The sequence below is a fragment of the Scylla paramamosain genome, chromosome 13 (assembly GCF_035594125.1).
Source record: "Scylla paramamosain isolate STU-SP2022 chromosome 13, ASM3559412v1, whole genome shotgun sequence".
NCBI classification, from domain to species: domain Eukaryota; kingdom Metazoa; phylum Arthropoda; class Malacostraca; order Decapoda; family Portunidae; genus Scylla; species Scylla paramamosain.
In genome coordinates, this window is record NC_087163.1 from 24,352,085 (window position 1) to 24,359,584 (window position 7,500).

Here is a 7,500-nt window from a genome sequence, read left to right on the forward strand (position 1 = left end):
TCACTTTACATCCACTGTAAGACAACTCACCCTAATTCACCCTTACAAAAGACTCAACACTAAAAGGAGAAGAAAAAAATAAAATCTAAATATCCCTTCACCCTGCATCCTTCCAAAACTTCCCTCTCCCAAATTACCCAAGGGACTGGCTCACCCTGTTTCATCTTGATAGTGCCTCGCCCTGCCTGGTGTGGGTCACTCTAGACCTTTGCCTCGCCTCGCCACAACCTCGGGAAGACCCTGGAAGCCTTGTGGGCCGCGGCAGGAATATAAATGCTGTTATTACGCCGAGTTTGAACTATTAGCATATCGCTCACTACAGAGGGAGGAGATGCCTGGCCTTCCTGATCTTGTACAGTCCCCCTGCTTCCCTTTTCTATCCTCTTTCTTCCTTCATAAGAGCTGTGACCTCTTCCACTCTTACGTGTTTGAAGTGCAGGGTTCACATACAGGGACTGCCACGTGTAGGCCTGATGGCTTCTTGCAGCTTCCCTTATTTTCTTATGTTCTTATGTTCATACGCTTTATTCTCTCATCACTACTTTCAAAGGCCTCAACGATCAATAGTCATCATTAGTCAGGTTTCCACGGGTATCTTTCTTATTGACGATGAAGAACTTGTATTAAACTGTCACTAGAATTATGGAAACTCCTATGAAAACGCGAATAATCTCCACTACAGAGTCTTAGAAGTTGTCGTGGTGAGACCCTGAAGTGTTCCAGAATCTAGTCCCAAAATTGCGTGGTTTCCTGCTTCCCTGCTACAGTCTCTTCCTCTTCCTCTCCCATCCGTGTTGCCTTCCTCGTTTCCTTTATCTGGGAGTAGTAATATCCGCCCATTTATCAGATCTTTAAATAGGTTGTAATGTTTTCCTCCCCACCTTCTTTCCATCATTCCTATAACAACCTCCTATCTCTTATCTCTCCTTTCTCTCGTCTGAGGAAGGAAGTGCCTCCTATCCTTCAACTTTAAGTACAGGGTTACGATGACTCCTCCTCAGACTTCCTTTCCTTCCCTTGAAATAAAATATAGATATCCTTAAATCTTTCCCTCACTCTTCTTTCTTTCCTCCCTCGTTCTCTCTCTTTCCTTCCACCTTTTAAAGTACAGATGTCCTTCCTTTCCTTCTTCATATAGAGTACAAGTTTTCTTTCTTCGTTATATCCTCCCTCCATTCTTTCCTTCTGTTCTATAACATTTTCCCTCCCTCCCTCCCTCCCTCCCTCCCATCTCTCATCCTTCTGTAAGCACTAGGTTATAATGTTTCCTCTCTCCAGTTTCCCTTCCTTTCCTTCCCTTATAAAGTACTGGCGCAACCCTTCCTCCTCAGCCTCCCTCCCTCTCTCCCTCTCCTGCTCGCTTCAAATAGGGAAGGAAGATGCTCTCGCCTTTCCACCTCGTTTCAAAAAGGGTCAGAAAAAAAGGAGAGGAAAAAAAAGTAATGCCCTAGTCCTTTTCCCACCCTTTAAATAAACAGCAAAGTAACCATGCTCCCTCCTCCTCCTCCTCCTCCTCCTCCTGAAAATGCTGCCACGTTCCCTTTCAATTTTCCCTTCGCCTTCCCCCGTTTTCTTTAGCTCCCAGAAATCGGATACCACTACGAGGCACAAGTCAAATGAGTCTCTTTCCACTATATAGATTTCCCGTTTTCTTTTTTGCCGCCTTTTTAATGGGTCACTCGCCTTTAAGAGTCCGGGGTCAGAGGAGGTCATCGCGGGCCCTACACGAGGTCAGGTCAGGTCAAAATAGAGGAAATCGAAGACGCCGTAGATTTCATTCGTCTTCCTCCGTCCTTCCCCTTCCGGCTCCTTTCCTTCCTGACACGCAGAGGAGGAGGAGGAGGAGGAGGAGGAGGAGGAGGAGAAGGAAGAGGACAAGACGGCAGGTGGTTCTTTTCCCACCCTGGTGCATACTCTCTCTCTCTCTCTTTCTCTCTCTCTCTCTCTCTCTCTCTCTCTCTCTCTCTCTCTCTCTCTCTCTCTCTCTCTCTCTCTCTCTCTCTCTCTTCCTTTCTTCACTCCCTCCTTTCTTTATTCTTGGACAGTTTCTTTATTCAACTTTCTTCTTCATCCCTTGTTTCCTCTTTATTTTCCTCACCATTATTCTTTTCCTCTAATAAGATTTATATTTTTTTCTTATTATCGTCATATATCACTCTCTCTCTCTCTCTCTCTCTCTCTCTCTCTCTCTCTCTCTCTCTCTCTCTCTCTCTCTCTCTCTCTCTCTCTCTCCAAGGTTAGTTGGTAAGCCACTTTAATAACACTTTGGGTCGGTCACATGAGGCGGAGGAAGAGGAAGAGGAGGAGGAGGAGGAGGAGGAGGAGGAGGAGGAGGAGGAGGAGGAGGAGGAGGAGGAGGAGGAGGAGGCGAAACAGGAAGGGCTGCGTTCAAGAAGAAGAAGAAGAAGAAGAAGAAGAAGAAGAAGAAGAAGAAGAAGAAGAAGAAGAAGAAGAAGAAGAAGAAGAAGAAGAAGAAGAAGAAGAAGAAGAAGAAGAAGAAGAAGAAGAAGAAGAAGAAGAAGAAGAAGAAGAAGAAGAAGAAGGAGGAGGAGGAGGAGGAGGAGGAGGAGGAGGAGGAGGAGGAGGAGGAGGAGGAGGAGGAGGAGGAGAAGAAGAAGAAGAAGAAGAAGAAGAAGAAGAAGAAGAAGAAGAAGAAGAAGAAGAAGAAGAAGAAGAAGAAGAAGAAGAAGAAGAAGAAGAAGAAGATAATGATGACGATGAAGACAAGAAAAAGAAAAAAAGGAAAAATTTAAGAACTACATTGAAGAAGTGGAGAATAAGGATGAGGAAGAAGAGGAAAAAGAGACTGAAGGAAGAAAAGAGGAAGTGAGAGGAGGGAAGGGAAGAGGCGGGGAGAGGAGGGAGGGAGACGCCCTAAACGATCCTTTAACTTCGTGACCTCAACTTGAACGTGACGTGTCTCGGCGCCCGAAGTTCTGAGTCGACTCTCTCTCTCCCTCTCTCTCTCTCTCTCCCTCTCTCGATAAGGCCACAGTAGCTCATATATTAATTAGGAAAAAAAATCTTCCCAGTCGCCACTTCACCTCAACAATAAACACATGAAAAGGAAAAGTTTCAGCAAATAGCCTTGAACACTTCATGCAGCTCCACTAACACATGCAAAGAACTTTCCTTTCTTTACTAAGTGACAAAAAAAAACTGTGACCTTAACAGAATAAAAAATAAAAACATCTTCCTCTCTTACTTAATCATTAACAAAAAAAAGAAAAAGCGAGGAGAAAAGACGCTGTTTCCTAAAAGACAAGAAGCGATTTCACTTACAACTTAAAGGTTTCCATTCCCTCACTAAAAGAAATGTTTTTTTTTTTTTAATTGATAACAAAACAAAGGAGCTTTTTTTTACTCAATCGATGCAAAAAAATAAATAAATAAATAAATAAACAATATTCGGTAACAAGAAGCGATTCCATTTAAAACTTATAAAGATTTCCCACTCCTTTACTAAATGACCAAAAAAGAAAAAATTTCCGTGACAACAAGTGAATAGCAAAACAAATTTCCTTTCTCTTTACTTAATCAATTCATGAAAAAAAAAAAAAAAAGTGAGCTTCGGTAAAATCAAACACAGTATTTCCTTAACAAGAGGCGATTCCATTCCTTTACTAAATGACCAAATAAAAAAAATGACTGCAAATGAAAAGCAAAACAACTTCCTCGTTTTCTTTACTTAATCAATACCCAAAATAAACTAACTTATATAAAAGAGAACACGATTCCATTAACAAGATCTTCCATTCCTTTACTACATGATCGAAAAACAAAGTCAATAAAAAAAAAAACTACCTTTAACTTAACAAAAAACAAACATACTATTCTCAAACAACGAGAAGATTACACTAACAACTTGCAAAGACCCTCTATTCCTTTACTAAATGACCAGGAAAGCATTGAGTTCTTTTCACCAGAGAGGCAACACCGCCATTCATTTGTGTTGTACTTATTGGCAACTCAATTCCCTTAAGTACCAGGCGCACTTCAATCCCCTTAAGTACATCACATTTAGGATATCACATGTAATTCTTTTCTCGTTAAGTAAGTGGCGGGGGGCAGGAAGGGAAGTTACTGATAAATATGCAGATTAATAAGATAGAGTAAGAATGTTAACTATTGATAAATGAGTGAATAAGTAAATGAGAAAAGAAATATTAAATGTAAGAGATGAGACAGAGAAGTAAATGAATAAAGTTTGAGCGAATGAGTGTATGGATGGAAATAAAAATTAAAGAAGAGAAATAAATAATGAAAGAATGAATGAATGAATGAATGAAAGAGGAAAAATATCAGTAGATTAGTGTATGAATAAATGAACAAATGGACAATAATATACAGAGAGAGAGAGAGAGAGAGAGAGAGAGAGAGAGAGAGAGAGAGAGAGAGAGAGAGAGAGAGAGAGAGAGAGAGAGAGAGAGAGAGAGAGAGAGAGAGAGAACGCAGCCACATAAATGCTCTGAGGCGTTCAAATGCGTAGCCTCTGACCCTTGTCCTCTCCCTTCCTCTTCCTCCTCCTCCTTCTCCTCCTCCTCCTCCTCGTCTTCCTCCTCCTCTTCATCCTTCCTTATACGTGCTTCCTTCTTTTGTCTCTCCTTGTCACTTTTTTTCCTTCTCTTCTCACTGTTTTAGTAACACTGCCGCATCATTTTGTTGTTGTTGTTGTTGTTGTTGTTGTTGTTGTTGTTGTTGTTGTTGTTGTTGTTGTTGTTGCTGTTGTTGTTGATGATGTTAAAGAAGAAGAGCAAAAGAAAAAGATGATGTTGTAGTTGTTGATGATGGTGATAAAGGAGGAAAAGAAGAAGAAGAAGAAGAAGAAGAAGAAGAAGAAGAAGAAGAAGAAGAAGAAGAAGAAGAAGAAGAAGAAGAAGAAGAAGAAGAAGAAGAAGAAGAAACAAAAGTGACAATAACTGCAAAATACGTTTATTAACTCCTCTTATAGTGTGTGTGTGTGTGTGTGTGTGTGTGTGTGTGTGTGTGTGTGTGTGTGTGTGTGTGTGTGTGTGTGTGTGTGTGTGTGTGTGTGTGTGTGTGTGTATTTATTTGGACAGCAGAGGAAGGTGTTGCACTTGACATATTAATTAATGGATGAATGTAAATTGTCAACTGTCTCCTACACACACACACACACACACACACACACACACACAACCGTCCTTTAGCCCTTTCACGGCCCCCCTACCATGACAAGACCATCATAACTGTTCCTGGCAATTACATCAACTATTATAATATCATCAATCTTCTTCCTAACAATCTCCTAGGGGCCAACACGTCTGCTGCTGTCCGTTCTTCTGTTTTGTTCCTTCGTAATTTCAGAAAAGAGATTTTATAATATATTTCTATTATACTAGTTATCTATTTCCTGTTCACTAATTACTTTGCAATCATTAAATCCTCATTATTATTTTTTTTATGTATATATTTCAGTACTACTCATTATTCTCTCTCTCTCTCTCTCTCTCTCTCTCTCTCTCTCTCTCTCTCTCTCTCTCTCTCTCTCTCTCTCTCTCTCTCTCTCTCTCTCTCTCTCTCTCTCTCTCTCGTTGACTATTCTCCCCTTCTCTCTCATACTCACCAATACAAACCCTGCCCTCACTCCATACTCTCCCTCTCTTTCTCTCCCTCTGGCCAGCACAGCCCGATACTCCTCTCACTACATCCCCTCCCCCTGCCTCCCCTCTCAGTACAATCCCTGACCCTGCGTCCCCTCCCTTCTCCCCGGGGCGCCTCCTCCCTGTCATCCTCAGGCCCGGGGTGATGTAAATACCTAGCCGGCTTTAAAAGTATCGACTAGTGGACATCAGATTGGGATATTTATAGAAATTTCCCTTTTTCACGCTCCGGCTCCCCTTCACAAAGTTGACTTAAATCACCCCTGAACAAAATAAAGTAGACGTAGAGTGAAAAGTGTTGTGTCAATAGTGAGGCGCCGAACTTTGAGTGACGTCGAGTTTTCCGATGAGTGAGGGGAAGAGAGAGGGAGAGGGAGAGGGGAAGAGAGGGAGGGAGGGCGGAGAGAGGAGGAAGCGGTTTAGGGGATAGGAATATAGAAGGGGAAAAGTATATATAAGGACATAATTATGCTAAAGGTTCGCTGTGTGGCGGTGCTCTTCTCCGTCTCCTTCGTATTCCTGTGTGTGTGTGTGTGTGTGTGTGTGTGTGTGTGTGTGTGTGTGTGTGTGTGTGTGTGTTTTGTTAAGCGTCAAGTGTTCTTTCTCTTCAGGACTCTTTCAAAGGTCACTGTGATGATTACTCGTGTTTTCGTGGGTGTTTTTTATCTTGTTGATGATGCAGAATCCTTGTTAAACTATTATTTGGGTTTTCTAGGATGTTATTTTTTTTTTAAGTGATGAAGCATAATCCTTATTTCTATTATTTCAACTACTTAGGCCCTGAACAATGCTTTCCCCACTGAAGATGCAGAATCCTTATTAAACTATTATTATTCCCAAGGGTGTGTTTTTCATTGAGAGTGTAGAATTTTTTATTAAACCATCTAATGTGTTTCCAAGTGTAGATTTTTCTCATTGGCGACGCAGAGTCCTTGCTAAACTGTCACTGAAATCGTGAATTCACTCTTTGATTTCCTTGTAACTTCAATCAGAACCTGTTTGACGTTGCCGAGATAAGAGCATGAAACGTTTAAAAATAATCCCTTTGGTCTCTCATACGAAACACTTTCAAAGGCCACGGAGAGGATTAGTCAGGTCCTCGATGGTGTTTTTCCAGTTAATAACGCAGGAAACTACTCACGCTATTAAATAGAAGCATGAAAACATCCCTGAAAGCAACAAAAGCTACAGTAACTTCAGGAGATGAGACGAAGAGCCGAAACGTTTAAGAATAATGAAATAAAAGATAACACAGGCAAACCCACGTGACGAAAGCTTGCCAAACTCAACTACACCCACGCGGCACTCGAGGCCCATACTCTGAAAACACGTGTGCCAGCAACTCCACTATTTTCATAAGGCTATAACTGAAGTGACACGGAATTTTAAGGGTGCTTTTACGGTTCTGGTATGGTTCTAGTTGAAGTGACACGAATTTCTAAGGATGCTTTTTACGGTTCTAGTGAGAGATTAATAAGATCTCTACATTATTAACAGGAGAAAGACTCGTGAGAACCCGGCTAGTCATCTCTGTGGCCTTTGAAAACAGCTGTGATGAGAGAGCGAAGCGTTTCAAAATACGGGCTTCGGTCACACTCACTTCCCCCCCTTTAGTGAAATTACTCCCACTACGTACAATGACCCGAACATCTGCAAACAATGAAGTTAATGAATGCTGAAATAGAAGAGTGTTACTTTCTTTCCTGGCCTTTTTTTTTTTTTTTTTAATCTTTACGAGGAGGAGATTAATAGTAAATAATGAACCTAATGCAATATAAGTACTAGTGATCAGTTAAGTGTCTTTCATACTTGATAGAGGGAACACAAAGGCTGGAAATGTTTAAGGAGAAGGAGGGAAAAAAGAATAAGGAAGATG